The sequence below is a fragment of the Bos grunniens genome, chromosome 6 (assembly GCF_055505025.1).
Source record: "Bos grunniens cultivar Pamir isolate PY7600 chromosome 6, Bosgru_T2T1.0, whole genome shotgun sequence".
NCBI lineage: Eukaryota > Metazoa > Chordata > Mammalia > Artiodactyla > Bovidae > Bos > Bos grunniens.
In genome coordinates this window covers 48,493,326-48,513,920 of record NC_141170.1, presented here as the reverse complement: position 1 = coordinate 48,513,920, position 20,595 = coordinate 48,493,326, and the positions used below count along the sequence as shown (strand labels likewise).

At 44.7% G+C, this 20,595-nt stretch overlaps 1 non-coding gene across 1 annotated transcript; it reads left to right on the top strand.

Moving 5' to 3' along the window:
- Positions 1-7,529: 7,529 nt before the first annotated feature.
- On the top strand, positions 7,530-7,636 carry LOC147370668 (U6 spliceosomal RNA). The gene has a single exon (XR_015166310.1). It is a non-coding gene; the product is annotated as a U6 spliceosomal RNA (small nuclear RNA).
- Positions 7,637-20,595: the final 12,959 nt, after the last annotated feature.

Sequence of the window (20,595 nt, the reverse complement as noted above, 5' to 3'; positions counted from 1 at the left end):
CCTTCATGGCACCACGAGTCTAAAATCCACTAACATAGGAAACTCACCCAGTGCTATTTCCTTCTCCCAAGTGTCAGTTTCTTTCTAGAACAAATTACTCTTATTCACTCTCCGATTCTTTCAAGTAGCTGGTTTTTTGTTCTTTAATTTTATCTAAGTTTATAGCTGTTATTTGTGAACGAATTGGTTTGCTAGAAGCTTATGCATACTACCAGAAGCAGAAGCATCTTATTATCTTTGTACTTCTATGTCTAAATAATATCTCATACATTATGTCATCCCCCAAGGAAATATTTTGTGCTGGACAGAATTAAATAAAAGTGCATTGCTAAATGAATAAATACGTTAAAGGCAAGTGAGGATGAAAGCTTGTTCTCATTAGTTCACGTTGATTTTTTAAAAAATAATAACTAGACTTTAGAAGGCATAAAGATCTTAATCAAGGGGACTTGAAACATAGGAACAGCGATTTCCCAGCATGAGCCAGGAAGCCTCTAAAGCCAGGCTCAGGGTAGTGGCATTCATGGGGTCAAGAAGCATCTGGGGGAGTTTTAAATTGTCCAACCCTAGACACTGATTCCTGGAGAAGGCAATGGCACCCCACTCCAGTACTCTTGCCTGGAAAATCCCATGGACGGAGGAGCTTGGTAGGCTGCAGTCCATGGGGTCGCTGAGAGTCGGACACGACTGAGCGACTTCACTTTCACTTTTCACTTTCCTGCATTGGAGAAGGAAATGGCAACCCATTCCAGTGTTCTTGCCTGAAGAATCCCAGGGACGGGGGGAGCCCCGTGGGCTGCTGTCTATGGGGTCACACAGAGTCGGACATGACTGAAGTGACTTAGCAGCAGCAGCAGACACTGATTCCACCAACAAGACTTTCCCCAGCTCTTGGAGCTATTAAGCCTCAGAATGAACATCTGCCTCATGAGAAATCCCCTTGAAAAATCTGTTAAAGTTCAGTTCAGTTCAGTTGCTCAGTCGTGTCCGACTCTTTGTGACCCCATGGACTGCTGCTCGTCAGGCCTCCCTGTCCATCATCTACCCCCAGAGTTTACTCAAACTCATGTCCTAACTCATGAACTAACTGGTAAAGTTAGTTCAGAGAATAACAGTATCACAACTGGCTAAAAGATGATAAACAGAGCAGCACAATAAATAGTAATTATTCACGAGGAAGGTGTCTGCAGGGGTTCGAGGGGCAGGGGCTGGGCCTTCCCTCATTTACTATCTTTATTAATGACTTGCAAGGTATGTAAGCAGCTTGCTAATGAAGTGGCAGCCAGGCCTGCAGTGGGAGCCACCATGGCTGTGAAGAGAAGAATACCAACCAAGCAAAATAACAAGGTTAGGACACCAGGCAGAAAAATCAAAGGCAAGAGATTCAGCAGGCAGGGAATATTGCAACTGTCATGAAAAGAATAATCAGAAGTGTAGCTTTCTGATGGCAGGGAGTAGAAGCAAATGCCAAGAAACAAATACCTGGAAAGAATCTGAAAATGTTAGACTGAAAGTCGGGAACTGACAGATGGTAGTCCTGGGGTGAAATTCCATAACAATCACTGCCCTCCTTCTGACTCTGCAGGCTGTAAATGTTACTGAGTTGTGAAAGGCCCAGGGAGGTCCCCAAGACCCCAGGCAGAAGGAAAGCTGTGCTCCCTGTGATGCCATCATGGTTCCCATGGTTCTCTGCACTGGTGGTTTCCCAATGTGAGACTGGTCCCCGCCTAGCGTGGCGGCCCCTTTCTATTCTTCGTCGACAGGGAGAGACATCACAGGCAGGTGAATACAGGAACCCGAATATAGAACATTAGGATTTTTGGCTATCCCATTCAAAGAACTGCCTTTAACCCACAGTCATTGTGTATTAAATGAACTTCACAACTCTTAGGTCTATCAAAGAGACTGTTGTTATGTGGCAACCTGGATGGGAGGGGACGTTTGGGGGAGAATGGATACATGTATATATATATACACATGGTTGAGTTGCTCTGCTGTGCACCTTAAACTATGACAACGTGGTTAATCAGCTATATCCCAAGCAAAAAGTTTAAAAAATGATATTTTTTCTTCATTCATTTACTTGCCTTCCCCACAAGAATATGAGGTCCCAATGAAGACAGAGGCTTCATTTGTCATATTCACCTCTGCAGTGTTTATGTTGAGGGCTGTACCTGGCTCAGAATAATCAGGAAATAAATATTGGGTTGGCCGAAAAGTTCACTTGGGTTTTTCAGTAAGATGACCCAAATGAACTTTTCGGCCAACCCAGTATTTGCTGAATGAACGACTGAAGAAATGAATCCTGTCCTAAGTGCTCATTTTGCAAAGAATGAAACAGTCACAGAGGGACATGGTGACTTGACTAGTCACACAGAGGGAGGGTGAACCTGGACTGGCACCCTCTTCTTCTGACTCGCAGCCCCACTCTTAGTCCTCACCTCCTTCAGGGCTTTAATCAAAAGTCACCTTCTCAGGAGGGCATCCATGGCCACTCTGTGGAAAGAAAACTCCACCCCCTCTACCAGCCAACACTCTACATTTTTCTTCTGGCTCTATTTCATTCTCCCTGCAACCCACAGCACTTATAATGATTCTTTACGTTTTATCTTATTGTTGCAGGCTGTGTGAGAACAGGCATTTTGGTCTGTTGTGCTCACTGCTATATCCCCAGTATCCAGCACAATCCCCAATGCAGAGTGGATGCTGAGTATTTGCTGCTGAGCATTGAACAGGCAGGACAATGGCCCTCAGCCCTTAGGGACACATTAGGACCCACTTCCACAAGTTAGATGCAACTCAGATGAGGGGCTAGTAGAGCTAGAACTTCAAAACTAAATTTGTATTCTCAGGACCCTTGGCCAAGTTTTCCTGAGCCTCCATTCTCCCATCTACGGAATGGGATTACATGATGATTGCAAGATGCCATTTCTGTGGACCTTTCAGCATGCATCTGTTACAGCCCAGGTATTCAATAAACATGATTTCTCCCCTGCTCCTAAACTGTCTCTATGAAGATCCACAATAAGGTCCTTGAACCTAAGAATCCAAAGAAAAAGTGGAAAGTCCCTGGAAATGAGTGCTGAGGAGGTAGAGACACCAGCAGTGTGGAGCATGTTGGGGACCAGTGAGAAGGCACCTTCCTGCTTGCCTTCATTCTCTGCCCAGGCCTTGACATCTGCACCTTGCATGCTTCTCTCGGGGCAGAAGACAAGCTGTTACTGAAAGCAAAGGAAAAGCGCTGAGAGGCTGGGACCTTCCCACCGTTTTCCAAGCCCGTACAAAGGTGCTGTAGGTCAGGTACGTCTAAGAAAGTGAGGGACCGAGGCGGAGGAAGTTAAGGACTGGCTGCCTCCTGTCTTCCTGTTGAGAGGCCGATTGTGTCACGTGTCCAGGTGAAATGCCCGCTGCAGGGGCCAGTCGGGGAGCTTCAAGGGACTTCTGTGTACGCTATTTTCTGCCCAGGGCTCTGCCCATCACCCTATTTGCAGCTTTATTGGATTCCTCTGGATGCAGCCAAATCATAGGAAGAGAGCAGCTGCCTATGAGGCACAAAGCGGTTGGAACACACCCCTGTCCCCCACCCCGCTCTTCAGGCTCCAGCTCTTCACCAGCTGCTCCCATTAGGGCCACTGTGGAGGGCAGTATATGCACAGTGATTAAGGCAGTGGCTTCTTGTTGTTCCATCTCTGTCACTTGCTAGTTGGGGCAGATCACTTATCTTATCTAAGCTCCGTTTTCCCATCTGTAAAATGGGCATACTAACAGCAGCACCTTCATGGAGTTACTGGGAATTTTATTTTATTATTTAAATATTTATTCATTTATGTATTTATTTTTGGCTGCACTGAATCTTAGTTGAGGCACTCCGGCTCTTCCTTGTAAGGGTGGGCTTCTTTCTAGTTGGGTGAGAGGGGCTTAGTTGCCTGGGGGCATGTGGGATCTTAGTTCCCCAACCAGAGATGGAACCAGCTACCCAGCTACCCTGCCTTGGAAGGTGGATTGTTAACCACTGGTCTGCCAGGAAACTCCCTGCTAGGGATTTTAAACGAGATGATTCCCCTTAAGTGTCTGACACATGGTAAGTACTCAATCAGTATTAGCTATTGCCTTTGTTATTGTTCACTGCAGTGAACAACCCAGATGAAATGCCTGCCCTCACGCAGCCTACATTCTACAGGGAATGACAAACCAAGATAAAAACAGAGCATGGTAGTCAGGGTAAGAGCTCAAGAAGGAAATGGTTCATAGAACCAGGAAGGAAATGTGGAATGTTGGCTGGTGGAGGGGGTATAGTTTTCTTTCCACAGGGTGGCGGGGGAAGGGGGTACCTTTGGGGTAAAGCCCTGAAGGAGGTGAGGACGGACAGTGGGACTGAGTGTCAGAAGAACTGGGTACCAGCCCATGTCCGCCCTTCCCCTCGGTGACTGCAGTCACTGTGATCCTTCGTGACTCCAAGTCCTCCTTTGTTAAAGTGAACGCATAGGGCAGGATTCATCGACTGTTCATTCAGCAAGTGTTTGTTTCCTGATTGCTGTGAGTCAGGGCCAGCCCTGGACATGGGTGTTACAGAGATACGCATAACACAGCGGGCCCCTGTTGTCATAAGCCCTCACGTTCTTGTAGGGAAAGCAGACAATATACACATGAAGAAGTAAACACCATCACTTTTGATAGCCCTAAGAGGTATGAAGTGAATAGCCAACAAGCAGTGACTCTGGCTGGGAAGTCTTTCTGAGCAGCAGTCAGGGATCCTAATGTCCCATGTCCCCGGTCCTGCTATACCCTCCTGCCTGTGACCTCTCCTCCAGACGGGTTCTGTCCTGTCAGACCATGTCGTCTCCAGAGTCAGAGAAAATCCTCAACAGCTAACAAGTCCCAACCACCCCATGCGGGAGATGAGACGTAGGCACGTGGTTTCTTTCCAAAGGTGTCCTAATTGAGAGTGAGGCCTGATGAACTTGGCCCACGGACAGTCTGCAGGTGCACACAGTCTGCTGGCACACTGAGAACCCTCAGCTGGCAGGAGAGCAAGCTGTAGCTTGCAGGAGGCTCCAGGCATATACTTTCCCCAATCTCTTACCTCTGCAAACAAATTATTAGCAGTTTTTACATTTCCCTTTAGGGGAATCAATGCTTATTGACCTTGACACCTTTCTGGCACTCAGCCCATCTAGCCCTGTTTACATCTCCTTAGTTAAAAAAGGAGGAAAGGAAGGAAGGGAGGAAGGGATGGGAGGGAGGAAGGAAAGAAAGAAAAAGAATAAAAATGCTACCTCAAAGACTTGTTAAAAAATAGACTGAAACTCACCTTAATGATTCTCAGCTGTGAGTGGGTTCTTTGGAGTCACGTCTCCAAAGGCTTCAGATCCATTTGTTTAAACTTCTACTTCCTGTAGAGATTCAGAAGAAAAAGGGCAATGGGTGCATTAGCACGGTAAGGAAGAGGTCTAAACTTCTCTTCACTGTAATAATCTGCACTTTTCTTTCACTTCCTTCAGGGTTAATGGAAATCAAGTTCCAAGCAGTTCAAGGCTTTCATGTCGCAGGTGGAGAAACTATTCTGTAACCTAGATAATAATGGCAGGTTGGATGTTTCGTGGGCTTCCCAGGTGCCACTGCCAAAGAATCTACCTGCCAGTGCAGGAGACACAAGAGACGGGTTTGATCCCCGGGTTACAGAAATCCCCTGGAGGAGGGTATGACAACCCCCTCCAGTATTCTTGCCTGGAGAATCCCATGGACAGAGGAGCCTGGCAGGCTTCCATCCATAGAGTTGCAAAGAGTCGGACACGACTGAAGTGATGTAGCACGCATGCGAGCATGTATGTTGTGTTCATTGTTAAGCTCCCTCATTTTAATCTGGTATATCAAATTTCTTGATGATAACAATAGTAGCTCACATAAATTGAGGCACCAACCTGTACCCTTACAGGCATCCTCTCTTTTAACTTGAATAACCTTGATCTCTGTAGGGACTCATGTTTCCAGTGCCTGCTTTGACTGAGTAGGTTGGTTTGCCTAACTCTGGAATTTAGTATCAAGTAGCCTGCCCATGTGAACTGCATTCTCCAATAGCAGCTTTCTTTAAAAAAGTGATACTTTGGTTTCCAGTTATATATCTCAATGGATCCTGCACTTGGTCAGGGAAGAGGAGTGCTGGTTGCTAGGCTGTCCCAAACCCCCAAACATTCCATTTCATGCAGCTGCCTTCTGCGCCCACGTCACACATAGCCTGTAGGTGTGTCACATCCTTTTCTCCATCACAGCAAAGTTTGTGTGTACCATTATGACCTCTCTGAATATAGATGCTGGGTAGGCATTGGCCTCCCTTATAAGACAGAAAGTGAGGCCCACCAGCAGTCAGAGTTCACCATGGATGAGAGTCCAGACCTTATACTTAGGAGAAAACAGAGCTCAGAACCCACAAAGACCATGATTCTGTCACACGGGGGCCATCATCCCTGCTGCAGCTTACTGGAGCTGGGGGTGGGGTACCCAACCTAGGAGGAGCCTGTCTATAGATAAGTGTGAAACCTGTCTATAGATGTGTGCAAAGCCTGCAAAGATGTCAACAGGGGCAGCGCCATTATTAAAGACAAGGACAATTACTACTGTTAATCACCCTTTTTCTACCTTTCAGGCATGGTGCTAAGTGCTTAAGACTGATTATCTTAATCACCTCCACTGCATCAAGTATTAGTATCACTATTATAGGGCTTCCTAGGTGGCACAGTGGTGCCTGCCTGGCAATGCAGGAGACCTGGGTTTGATCCCTGTGTCAGGAAGATCCCTTGGAAAAGGAAATGGCAACTCACCCCAGTGTTCTTGCCTGGGAAATCCCATGAACAGAGGAGCCTAGTGGGCTATGGTCCATAAAGTCAAAAAGAGTCAGATGCGAGTGAGCAACTGAGCACACACACACTGATCACCAATGTGTAGATGTGGAGACTAAATCATGCAGGGGTTAAGAAAACCTGACCAGAAGAGAGAGGAAGGTATATTTCCAAAGTACAGTTGAGCTTTGAACAACATTTAGGGACGCTGACACCCCCAGTTGAAAATCCTTGTATAACTTTATGGTCACCCTTCCATATCCGTGGTTCCTCTATATCTGCAGATTTAACCAACATGGATCATGTAGTACTGGAGTATGTATTTATTGAAAAAAATCCGCATTAAGAGAACCCACGTAGTTCTGACCTGTGTCATTCAAGGGTCAACTGTAAAATGCAAACATTATGACTTATAGCATGAGTTTAGGAATTAAAATGCCTGCATTTGAATTTTCTATACTTGACTCTGATCTTCGGCACACACATAACATAGGCCAATAATGGTACCCACATCAAAGGATTGCTACGAAGTTTAGGAGGGTTAATACTTGTAAAGAGCTTAGAAAAGTTCCAGCACCTAATATACATGTCTAATAAATATTAGCACTGAGAATGACATTCTTTTTTCCTTACCCACAAATAACACTATGATATCATGTAATGGCAGAGTTGTCAAATCAAAACTAATTTTCTGTGCTCGCTTCGGCAGCACATATACTAAAATTGGAACCATACAGAGAAGATTAGCATGGCCCCTGCGCAAGGATGACACGCAAATTCGTGAAGCGTTCCATATTTAAAACAAAACAAAACAAAACAAAACTAATTTTCCTAAGATGGCTATCATCATCATCATCATTATATCTCATAAGCACATGGCAGATAAACAGTATTTCTTTCCATGAAGAAGGAGCTCCAGGTATGTTACACTAGTGTTGCCTCTCTGCCTACTCACTTACTCCTATTAATTCATTCAATGAACACCTTATTTGTGGCAGGTAATTTTCCTAAGCATTGGCAATACAGCAGTGAACAAACTGCTGCAGAGAAAGAATTTGTAGGAAAAAACTCTGCCTTCTTGAAGCCTATATTCAAATGGATGTTGTATTTCCTGCATGTTCTGATTATATTTAGTATTTTGATGACCTTCTGCTGTCCTTCTCTTGAATCTGGATCTAGGCAGTGACCCTTGTCACAACTTCACAGCCATCAGGGGCTACACTAGAAAAGAGGTTCAAGAAGTGACTTCATTTGATTGGTCAGTCTGGAAGATGATGCTGGAGCCCAGCTCCCATCTCTTCTGCAGGGGTACACATGCCTCTCTGACCCCCATGTCTGTAAGCTTTAGAGGCTGCATCTGTGGTCCTTCAGGCTGGTCTATGACTAGGTAGGCTGATTTGCCAAATTCTGGGTCGAGAACCAATAGTTCAGTTCAGTCGCTCAGTCATGTCTGACTCTTTGCGACCCCATGGACTGCAGCACGCCAGGCCTCCCTGTCCATCACCAACTCCAAGAGTTTACTCAAACTCATGTCCACTGAGTCGGTGATGCCATCCAACCATCTCATCCTCTGTCGTCCCCTTCTCCTGCCTTCAATCTTTTCCAGCATCAGGGTCTTTTCCAATGAGTCAGTTCTTTGCATCAGGTGGCCAAAGTTTTTGGAGTTTCAGCTTCAGCATCGGTCCTTCGAGTAAATATTCAGGACTGATTTCCTTTAGGATGGACTGGCTGGATCTCCTTGCCGTTCAAAGGACTCTCAAGAGTCTTCTCCAACATCACATTTCAAAAGCATCAATTCTTCAACGCTCAGCTTTCTTTATAGTCCAACTTTCACATCCATACATGACTACTGGAAAAACCATAGCTTTGACTAGATGGATCTTTGTTAGCAAAGTAATGTCTCTGCTTTTTAATATGCTGTCTAGGTTGGTCATAACTTTTCTCCCAAGGAGCAAGCGTCTTTTAATTTCATGGCTGCAGTCACCATCTGCAGTGATTTTGGAGCCCAAGAAAATAAAGTCTGTCACTGTTTCCCCATCTAACAGTTGTGCATATAAGCCACATTCTCCAATATCAGCTTTGTCAGTGAAAAAAAGATGACTTCGTTTCCTGGCTGCCTTATCCTTTTGTTTGACTTTCACATGGCTCAGAAGTTGATCATGGAAGAGAAACATTGCTTACTGGGCTCTCTCAAGTGCCCACCGAGGTTTCCTTTGTACTACTGACTGCATTCTGTACACACAGCAGGTGCTATTTAATACACAGCTAATGTGCAACTTCATATCCAACATCAGTCAAGGATTGGCGAATGTTCATTACAGAACAACTGGCAAGAAAAATCTCTCTTCGCTAGAGGAGAACCCTAAAGGATTTAATTTACTGCGTCTGGCATAAAAGCGTCAGGGAATCAAAGGCATGCTTAGCAACTTGAGTGGGTGTTTTCTGTTGCCTGTTTACAGCGAGTGAAGAACATTACTCTGCAGTTAATGGCAGACATTAAATTGTAATTATACATTAATTATCATGCATATGTAGCAAAGCATACTTGTTTTATATGTCTGCATACCTCTCACAGTCATTCCTAGTTCAAGTTTTATAACACCCAAGGAATGTGGCTTAGCTCAAGAGAGCGTGAGCAGTGTTTCAATTTCTAAAACTCAGTGAGTGTTAGTTCACTTCAGTTTGAAAAAGACAACTTTGTCTACATGGCACATTGGTGGTGGGATTATGGGATAGACTAGAAAAATGAAAATTGTGTCTAAAAATCAAAGAGAAATAATTTCTAATCTTCAAAATTGAAAGTTTTGACTCCTTGATCTGATCTTCAAGATCTTTTCCATCTGTATTTCTACAAATGCCTAAATTTCATAGTTGTCTTCCTGGCCACACCAAATGAGGTGAGTTTTTCTTACAAACTAGCTGTTTTCATCCAGCACAGAATCACACATTCATAGGTTGCAAAAATGAACACAGAAAGTTACCCTTAAAATTCTTGACTTTTACAGTCACAGAAATACTTTTGCCTCTGTGCTACCCAACATTTTTTTTTTAAATACTGGTTTAAAAGCACATAAAGTACTCCTTTATATAATGCAGAGAGCTAAGTACAGTCACTTTGGTTAGCTGTGACTTGTAGGTTGCCAGACTTTGGTTTGTGTCCCACAAATCCTACCACTGGCTTTCCCTATCTCCTCCTCCTCTGCTCTTCAGTCTCATCTTTCTCCACAGCCCTCCTTCAACAGTCCCTTCTTCAACTTGAGGTACCTGCTCAGACCTGCTGGTCCCACTCTGAAGCCCTCTATGCAGCATTCTATGATCAGACTGTTTTTTAGAAAACAATGCTTTTCTTCAAGCTAATGGAGGTGATGGTAATGACGAGACAGAGCCATTTGTTTATGTATTCCCTTTATTCAACAAACCAGGTCTGACCCCTAGTCTGTGGTAGAAACGGTGATAAGGACTGGTGATGTAAGGATGATCAAGGCACTCACCAGGTCCTGAAGGTGCACAGAAATGAGATAAGGATCAGTAGTGTCTGGGAGGCTTGCTACCATTCCCTCCCCTTACGCCCATGACAGACGTTCACAATTGATCATTCACTGCACTCTTCCCCTCTTTGAACTTACATTCAATGTCACAGTCCATTTCAATTCAGTGCTCTAAGAAGCCACCATCAATGAATTGTATCCAACATCTGAGCCCCAGTGAAGTATATCTACCATTTCCAAAGTCAGACCTGAAATTGAGGTGGAAATGGATTGGGGGACAACAGAGGATGAGATGGTTGGATGGCATCACCAACTCAATGGACATGAGTCTGAGTAAACTCCAGGAGTTGGTGATGGACAGGGAAGCCTGGTGTGCTACAGTCCATGGGGTCGCAAAGAGTCGGACATGACTGAGCAACTGAAATGAACTGAACTGAATAGACTGTCTCAGATGGATGATTTTTGAGCAAGAGCTGTTTAAAGCATGCTTCTTGATCTGTGGAACCTGATGTGCAAGTACTGGTGTGGCCAGTTCCATCACACCAGGCACCATGCTTAGTGATTTCATGCAACATGTCATGTGACCCTCTTAACAAGACAATGAGGTCAGTGCTGCCAGTATCTCAAGTCTGGAGAAAAGCTGTGCACAGCAAGGCTACATAAAGCACCTCAAGTCTCACAACTAGAGTTATGAAGTTGTTTAGTTGCCAAAGTAGGTCAATACAGAATCAATCTAACTCAAGAGCAACACAAGTTTCCATAGTGGAATGGGAGCCACAGGGACAACTCAAGCTTCTCTATCTATACGTTTATTTTTAATCTAGAAGAAACACAGAAAATGTATTATGTGGGTTGTCATTGGCACCCCAAGTCAAATACTTACTTGTCACACACAGCGTGGGAGACACCCTGCACATGGAAAGCAGATCTCCAAGGCAGAGGGTTAGCCATGGTGTCCCCTTTCTTCCTCGCTCTTCAGTTATAGAGAGCTACTGCTGTTCATACATGACTGGTTACTGTGTTACTCTAGACAGTAGAATCAGCAGTTTCTTCTATTGAGATGGATGAAACTATTTTTGAAACACCCTGAGTTTCACAAGTTGTCCTTTGGAAAAGTTCTGAATAGACTTGTCAAACTTAAAGATGAGTTCCCCATTTTTCTTCTATAAGGATGAAGTGTTTCATATTTCAGACCTTTACTCTGATGACAAATAGTATCTCGCAGATATTTTTGAAAAAATAAACACACTTCATCTGTCCCCTCAAGGTAAAGGTAACATTTTAACAAGTAGGAAAGTCTTTCTAAAGAAACTCATATATGAGAAGAGCATTTTGGAAATGATTAGAATGTCTCGTCTCTTGGTACAAACAGTGTAAATATGCCGCGTGTCAACACTCTTTTAAAAATTGGAAATAAAATGTTTAACCTGTTAAAAGGTCTCCCAAAGAATTTCAGTGGTTTTTGATCCACTGGTTAAAAATCCTAACAATATGAGAACAATGCAAGGCTATTTTGTAAGAACAATTGATAGACATCAAGGAATACAAAATTTCTAGCCAAATTCCAACCAAATTTGCATAATTTACAAATAAGACTAAGCAAACAAACAAAAAACACCTGTCATTTATTAATTCCAGCCAGGAGTGCATTTCTTCTTTTAGCCACTGTGTCACTTGGTAAGGAAACTTTTTCAGTTCTCACAGTCTTGCAAACCAAGGTTTGAACTCATCTGTGTTAGCTTAGAACCATGTCAAACTGTTTCATCATAATGGATTAAACAAAGATTTACTAAACTGCTGCTCTTGCTAAAATGTATTGATTCTGTTCGATAAAAGCAAAATATTTTTTCACTGTTAAAAACTAAAATTAAAATCTGTAAGAATATTATTCCTCTCTTTTTTTTTCAAATGTTCCTTTTGTTTTTGTTTTCACTACACAGAATACACTGGCAGGGTAGTCCATATATATAATTTAAAAACAGATATGTGTAATTGGGGGTTTCCCTGCCTCTATTCCCAGGCATAAAGAATATGCCTGCAATACATGAGACCCAGGTTTGATCCCCGTGTCAGGAAGATTCCCTGGAGAAGGGAATGACAACCCACTCCATTATTCTTGCCTGGACAATTCCATGGACAGAGGAGCCTGGTGGGCTACAGTCCATGGGGTCGCAAAGTTTCAGACATGACTGAGTGACTTAACACTTTCACACTTTCATACATAATTGGGAGGTGCTTAAAATTTGTTTTATTAAAGATATACAGCCAGGAAAGAATGTTGGGAGCTGCAATATTCTCTACAGCTTTGAGAAGTGTAGTCAGTGGAAAGGAGGTGAAGGCACTAAAGGATATCAGTCAACACAGAGCCTGACATCTTTACCTGTATTAAGGGTGACTCTATTTTATAGATGGCTTCTAATTGTGTTCAGCTACCTGATTAGATGCCAGAACCTTACATCCTTTACCATCTGAAGCACCAGGGAAGCCCACATCCCTGTCCCGTGCACTACAAGTTGGCCCAGGGCAATCCCATGGATGGACTGGACTGTATCCAGCTCCTTCTCAATGAGCGTTGAGCTTGGGAAGAAAAACACAGAAGGGGAGCCCTGTTTTCTGATGGACTCGCACAACGCCTCCCTGACCTGGCTGGGTTGACCCTAACACTGCACCGTGTGGTCCCTGATTACATTCTCCCCCTGCCACCTAGGCTAAAAGGCTGCCCTGCCCTTCCATCAGCACAGCTAATCCAAGTGTCAACAGAGGAATCAGGAATAGTTAATATAATCCCCTCACAGTCTCATAAACCAAGGGAAAGATTATCTAGAGGCTCAAGGATTGCACGAGCTGTTTGAACATGAACAGCTACAGGCACACCTTCTGGAATTGGAATTGTCTGCCCCCTCCCTCTTCTTTCCCCTCGTTCTGGGTGGAATTTGGGCACCTCCTCCTCCTAGGAGTTCATGTGCCACCCCTGAGTCTTGTTTCCAAGCCTGATGACAGCAAGTGCTCATCTCTGCAGGTAACTGGCAAAACTGACCTTCTACCTGGAAGGCTTTCTTCAATCCATCCTCTCTGATGTCATTTTGGATGGCCTTTGCATCTTTGAGTGTCTTTGTGCAGTGAATGGGGGTTCCCAGGTGCTGCAGTGGTAAAGAATCAGGAGACATGGATTTGATCCTTGGGTTGGAAAGATCCCCTGGAGAAGGAAATGGCAACTCACTCCAGTATTCTTGCCTGAAAAATCCCATGGACAGTGGAGCCTGGCGGGCTACAGTCCATGGGGTCACAAAGAGTCAGACATGACTGACTGAGCATGCACACTTGCTGTCAATGACAGAGAGCCTGAGTGTTCAGGGCTCCTCAGAGGCACTGATTAATCTTTCAGTCTGTAAACACCTCCTCTGTTACATCAATTGTTTTCCCAGGATTTGTCCTCACATTACAGGACAAAGCCTATCCCAAGGCCTGGCCTCTCCTGACTTCATCTTCCTCACCAATCTGGTTTTTTTCTTCCCACTTCTTTCTCCAATCTCAGAAGAACCTTAGGCTAAAACAGAATTGTTCTTGAGGATGGTGGCAGGTGACTTAAAAAGCAGGAAGGGCTTTTTCTGTTTCTCTTTTAAAGACAAGTTCTAAGAGAAAAAGCAAACCAAATCTGAGGGAATGCAATCGAGAAGAGTTGTTATGACTGGGAGTGGAGGTGTACGGTCTGTAGTGGGCAGGGGGAAACTTCAAGGATAATAGAAATATTCTTTCACTTGATCTGGGTCATCACAACACAGCCATACCCACGCTAAAACCTCATGGAGCTGTGCACTTGAGATTTGTGTGCCTTAAGGTTTAAAGATTACATCAAATTCTAAAAGGAAAGTAAAATTACAATTAGCTACATTCTTCAGGGTGTGGGTGTTGAGAAGTTGCTAAGAGGTGACCTGAAGTCATGTGGAGCCATCAGCAGCTGAGCAGACATTCTACTCCCTCCCAGACACAATCCCACCCAGGTTTGCTGGTCTATGTGGAAATCACTGGATGGACTGAGCCAAGACCAATTTTAAATAGAACCTAGGATTTAAAAAATCTATCTTGAACGCTGTTGTTAACCAGATCCAATGCCCAGTGATCCGAGGGCATTATCTCATTTAATCCCCACAGTAATCCTGTGGTGGGGGTATTATCCCCGTCACATAGAAAAGGAACCTGAGCCCCCAGGCTGGGGAGGTTGTTCAGGGTCACACAGCACATCATGAAACAAGCCTGAAGCCCTCTCCACAGTCCCACATTCCATTGGAATGTTCTGGTGGACAGTTTTTTTCATTCCAAAATGTGACTGTTTTTCTTTGCCAATTGGGCATTTCATTCCTTGCTCTATATTGTGGCAAAAGAAAAGTGACATATTGATTGATCCCGGGGATGGGCTTCCTGAGAAACGTTGCTCTGGAGACTTTGCCCTCCTTCCCCTCACCAGTGAGGAAAAACGGAATTTTTAAAGTTTCTAATTTAGTACCTTAGTTCTCTGAAGTGGTTGGCAAGCCAGCACCTGAGGTATTTCCTCAGCAGCTTCTGATTTCTCAGGAGGGGACATTTTACTTTTTCAAAGGTATATGTGATAGGGGAGAAGGCAAATCTTCTCAGAGAATGTCACACTGGCGTCTTTACATAGTTGCTTTTTAAGACCCCAGTGCTTTTGGTGTTTTGGATCCTTGCATACACATTGGCAATGCCCATCCTGGTCTCCCAGTGAGTAGAGTGAGATGCTTTGAATCGTCAGGGGCCCTATGATATGTTGCGTATGGCACAGCTGTGGCAACTTAGAGCCTGTTCTATATCCTGTTCTGCTTCTTAGTTTAACAAATCCATAGGCAAATTACTTCACCTTTCCCTGCTTTGTAAAGTGAAGATGGTTACTGCATCAAACAATAGCAACAATAACAAGACAATCATCCTTAGCCTTGGGGGATTGGTCCCAGGCACCCCTGCATATACCCAAATTCTCAGATGCTCAAGTCCCATGTCGGCCCTCCACAGCTGCTATCCCACATCCAAAGAGGATCCACCCAATGTGATTCATGTAGTACTGCGCGTATTTATGGAAAAAAATCTACCTCTAAGTGGACCAGCACAGCTCAAACCCGTGTTGTTCAAGAGTCAACAGTACTCTTAACTGGGCCTGTTCTATATGCCGGGCACTTTTCACACCTGGACTCATTCACAACATTCTTACAACAACCATTTGAACTCAGAACCACTGTCTTCCCCTGTTCAGAGATTAATAAACCGAGACACCAGTCCATATCAAGTTACAGAGTCAGGATTTAATTCAGTCTACCTGATTCAGAGCCTAATGTCTTAACTGTGATACTTCTATTCCCACCTCACAATGTCACTGGGAGACATTTTTAATATTCGTGACAGCACTTTGTAAACAATTAGGCAAAATACAAATATTTATATCATTATTATTATTCTAACTATAGGCAAGGAGAGTTAGAAATGGGACACTGTCCATGCCTTTGAGAAATGTATAGTCTTGAAGATTCTAAATCACACACACGTACACACCAAAATATAAACCAAAAAAGCCCAACTGTGTCAAGCACACAATCAACAAAAACTGTATCGGGAAATAGTACATGTGCCCAGGGAATGCTGGACTTTCTAGACCATCTGGAGCCCAAGGGCACTCATGTGCATATACCTCCCAGGAGTATTCTGATGTCTGACAAGGTGGGTGAAGCCCTCCTGGTGGGGAATGGCCTATTACATTTCAGGGGGACCTGGGGTTGGAGGCAGATCATGTAAGCCCGGTGTAGTGCTTACCAAGAGGCAACAGAGAGGTGAGAGAGGTGCTTGCTTGCCAGGGGCCTATGAGACCTCATTATCTAACACTCTGATTATATTTGCAGCACTGTAATGAACCACCGTGGGTGTCTGACAAGAGACGTGATGGGATTCCAAACACATCAGAGGACGGCCGGCACATCACAAAGATGGGTGAAAACAGCCTAAGGTGAGGAGTGTGTTGCTAATAATTCAGGGACAAGATGGATGCACTTCCAGAGAGGAAGAATCTGCGATGGACTAGGGAACTATTAAAGAGGAAGAATTCCCCCAAGGGAGCCCAGCCCTTTGAGGATTGGACAGCACAGTGCTCCTGCTGCCTGCTGTAGTAGGCATGCCATGCATATTTGTGCCTAAGCAGATGTTCTGAAGGACAGAATGGGTACAGGATGCAAACGAAGAAGGAGTGGACGTTTAGATTCATGGTCACTACTACTGAGGGACCAGGACACTGGAGGTACCACTGACGATTATGTGACATTGAAGAGTTGACATTCAGGAAAGAAATGATCCTGGCTAAATTTGGAAGTGGCAGGTACAAACGGAGAAACAAGATGTGAGGTTCAGAAAATAGGAGAAGCCAGGAATAGATGCCTTTTGTGGACAGGTGGGTATCATTTACGATTCTGATTTTCCAGGCAACACCAGTCTGGCTAATTTATATAGAAATTAATTTACTGAAATGAGAGCTCTAATTCACAGAGTCCCTGGGGAGTTGGAGCACCAGGCAGAGAACATCTGTTGTCATCCCTCAGATCCCTAACCCTGTAGGTATGGGTGTTGGGCAGTCCTTTTTGCATCCCTGGAACAATTGCCACCTGCTTTACCCCATGAAGAATCCTTCACACTCTCTGACTTTTGTGTCAGAGAACCCCTGATGCTGCGTCTAATGGACAGAACCTAGGTCATTACCACATTCAGGCAGCGAGAGAGCCAAGAGAGCATCGGAACCTCTATCGCAGGGTGGGGCCTTGCTGCTGGCAGGATGACTGCTGTGGGGAAGGAGGTTCAGACACTTCAGGCCACAACACACACATTTATTTCAGAGAAAAGAGGTGAGAGAGATCAATTCAGAGCCTGCAGTGCTGGGGGTTCACCCATCAGACCTGGCTTCATCCACGGAGCGAGTAAATGGATGCCACTGTGGTATATCCAACCCTCGATGTGTGCAGACTGTCTCCCTTCAGCCCCAATTTAATGCCTGTAATTAAGAGTCATCCGTTTACAACAAGAAACTGTTCCAGTTTCAAATGTAAATATCCCCAGAGAGAAGCACACTTCACTTTGCTGTCACTATAGACTTTTCATGCATTCATTTTCAGGGCTGGGGGTTAAAAGCCAGCCCAGAAGGTCAGCAGCACCCTGGGCCAAATATAAATCCCTTGTAAAGATCTGTAACCAGTCTTCGCTTGCTTGGGGACCCCTGCCCCTCCGCCACCAAGTTTCTTTTCACTCATGTCTCCTAAGTCGTCAGATCAGGTTGTCATAAGACATCCAGTGTGGTCAGTGTTTTGATAAGAGAGAAATGGCAGAGTGGAGGGAGAGGAGACCCATTCGTGTGTGTGTTGTTCCTCCTATGTGTGGTGCTGTGAGGATGGGATTCGAATTCCTATTTCACTGATGCTGAAATGAACCTGGGGGATATGACTTGCCCAAGGCCACATAGCTGGGATGGTGCAGAGATAGGGTTCAAAAGTCAGCTCTTGTTGGTCTCTGACAGCTGGCAGCTCCCCTTGCACTATGATATCTCTCCATGGAAGGAGAAAGGACCTGAGTGCCAAAGAGTATGGAAAATGTATACCTTGGTCCAGCAGGTTAGAGGAATCGAATACATTCTGGGAATATCCCAAGACTGCCCTGGCATGACTGTGCTGAGTTTCTCTGGGGAAAGGTATGCAAGAATATCAGAGAGAAGCCACAGAAAACCAACTCTTACTTTACAACTTCACTGGCACTGAGATGCTATTTTTCAGGTGTCTTCTGGTTGCAAATAACAGAAACCCAACTCAACTTGCCTAGTAAAAATGGAAATCGTTGGGTACTGGGCATGGAAGACATTCCAGGAGTTCTCTCAGTCTCTATCCATTCCTCAGCTCAGTTCTCCTCTGTGTCCACTTCAGTACCAAGCAGGCTGTCCCTGTATAGTGGCAGAGGTGGCCAGTTACAGATCTAGACTTATATCTCTCCAGCTAATCACTCCTTGCCCCACCAGCTGAAATGGCAGGTCTCAAGGGGCTGCAGGTCTCAAGAGGCTGCGTGTCCCAATTGTGTGGGGCCTTGAGTTTACAGCTGCCTCTCCAGTCAAGGATTCATCAACCTCATCTCCATCACAGAGCTTGAGAATAGCTCCTCAAAGGAACACCGAAGGGCTGGCCTCACAGGAAGGGATGCTAGAGAGGCCAAGCCCCTGATATCCACTAGAATGTAAGCTTCATCGAGACAGGGAGTTGATTTTTGCCTTGTTTTCAATTCGTGCTCTTTACTGCTGTATCCCCAGGGCTTCAAACAGGGCTGAGCACATGCTCTGTGTGTGTTAGGTCACTTCAATCGTGTCCAGCTCTTTGCGGGCCCACAGATTGTAGCCTGCTAGGCTCCTCTGTCCATGGGATTTTCCAGGCAAGAATACTGGAGTGGGCTGCTGTGCCCCCGTCCAGTGGATCTTCCTGACCCAGGGATTGAACCCACGTCTCTTACATCTCCTGCATTGGCAGCCAAGTTCTTTACCACTAGCACCTCCTGGGAAGCCCAAGCACATGCTAGGCACACTCAAAAAACACTTGTTGAATCAGCGAGGAAATAAGTGAATAAATGTCCACATAGACCATGATGCCTGGGATGCCAGGAAATGGTGGGGTGGGTTTATGGATGAATAGAGAGACCAAAATCTCTTGTCCTTTAGATGAGTCATGCGCCACTGAATGGATGTGTCACTGCAACGCTGGTGTTTAGGGCATGTCAATCACTGGGTTGAATCGAGCCCTGGACCACCAGGCTCTGACAAGAGCAGCTTTCCAGTATGGTTGCCCCCAGTCCTCCTGATATGAAGGATGATGTGTCTCTTTTTCTTACAGGGCTGTGTCTCCAAGAGAGATGTGCCTTATGCATTGCTGCCATTTCTCCCCATATCCCCTCCAAGAGGGGGAAGGCCAGAGTGGTGATACCTGCTCCCCTTGGAACTCATGGCACTGGGCTGGTGGGAGACTGGGGGTGGCATTCCAGAATAACTACTCAGTTCCTGTTAATCCGGTTTTATATTCTCTCTCAGCATGCTGACATAATGCCCCATAGTGTGTTTTGGGAGCATATGCACCCCAAATCCCCCAAATTACACCCCCCTACTCTCAGTAGTACCTTTTGTTTTCCCTGGGACATGAGAACAATAGAACTTTTTTGCATTAATGAGAATGTGCTCAGTCCACTTGTCTCAGCCAAACTTGAATTTGTCCAAAAAAGGCTGCAAAGACATTGGATCTGGAAACAGTTTAAGAAACAGAAACAAAACATCCCTCAGAATAGTTACTGCAATAAACTGCCTGGTTAATATGCACTCCGTGTATTTTGTCATTGTGGAAACTGAGCTTAATTTGTTGCAACGCGATGCAGCTATTAGCATGTACTTCCCCTCCTCCTCCTAGTCCCCCACTTTCTAGTTAATTCAGTATAGAAATAAATCTTCAAAACAGACTTGGAGGGCACAGCGGGGGCTCTGCTAAGTCCTTTGGGTTTTGCTTCCACCTTGCCCCTTTGCTGTTTTCTGGGCAATTAGAACTGATGAAAGAAGATAAAGTGTTACCAATGTGACTGATAGAGGATCAGTATACATCCTGTATAGATCCTGGATGTGTGGAATATTTAGCTCCTGAAAGGGGTTTCTTGGACCCCTGTGGGGATCTAAAAAATCTCTGTTACCCCAGCAACTGTCCTGAATAAGACAGAAGGGTAGGTAAGAGACCCACACACAGAAAGCTGTCAACTCTTTAACTCTTAGAGCCTTCCAGAGGAGCAGACAGGCTTCTGAACTGTCAGCTCCTAAACTGGAAACAAAGGCTCTTGAGTTGAACAGTTTCCCTCAGGCAACTCATCTGAGTCGGTGACAGAAGCCGAGGTTCACTGGCTACAAAACCATGACAGTGTTCAACGGTGTTAACCTCCATATCCCTCCCTTAGTATTGAGGTTTTGATCCTTGGCATTTTTTTCCCTGATCCAGGCAGTCACGCCTACTGTTGCTTTTGTCTGCTGTTATTACTACTCTCCTTTTGACCTTCACATGCCTTCAGCCAGCCCATATTTCACTGACTCTAAGATGTCATCCATTATAAGATGAACCACTACTTTAGGTAATGTTAAAAAAGAAGAAATTCTGCCAATTAACTATGACATGACACTGATCATGATTTCAGAGATGTTAAAATGTGGGGAGAGAAAGTATCGC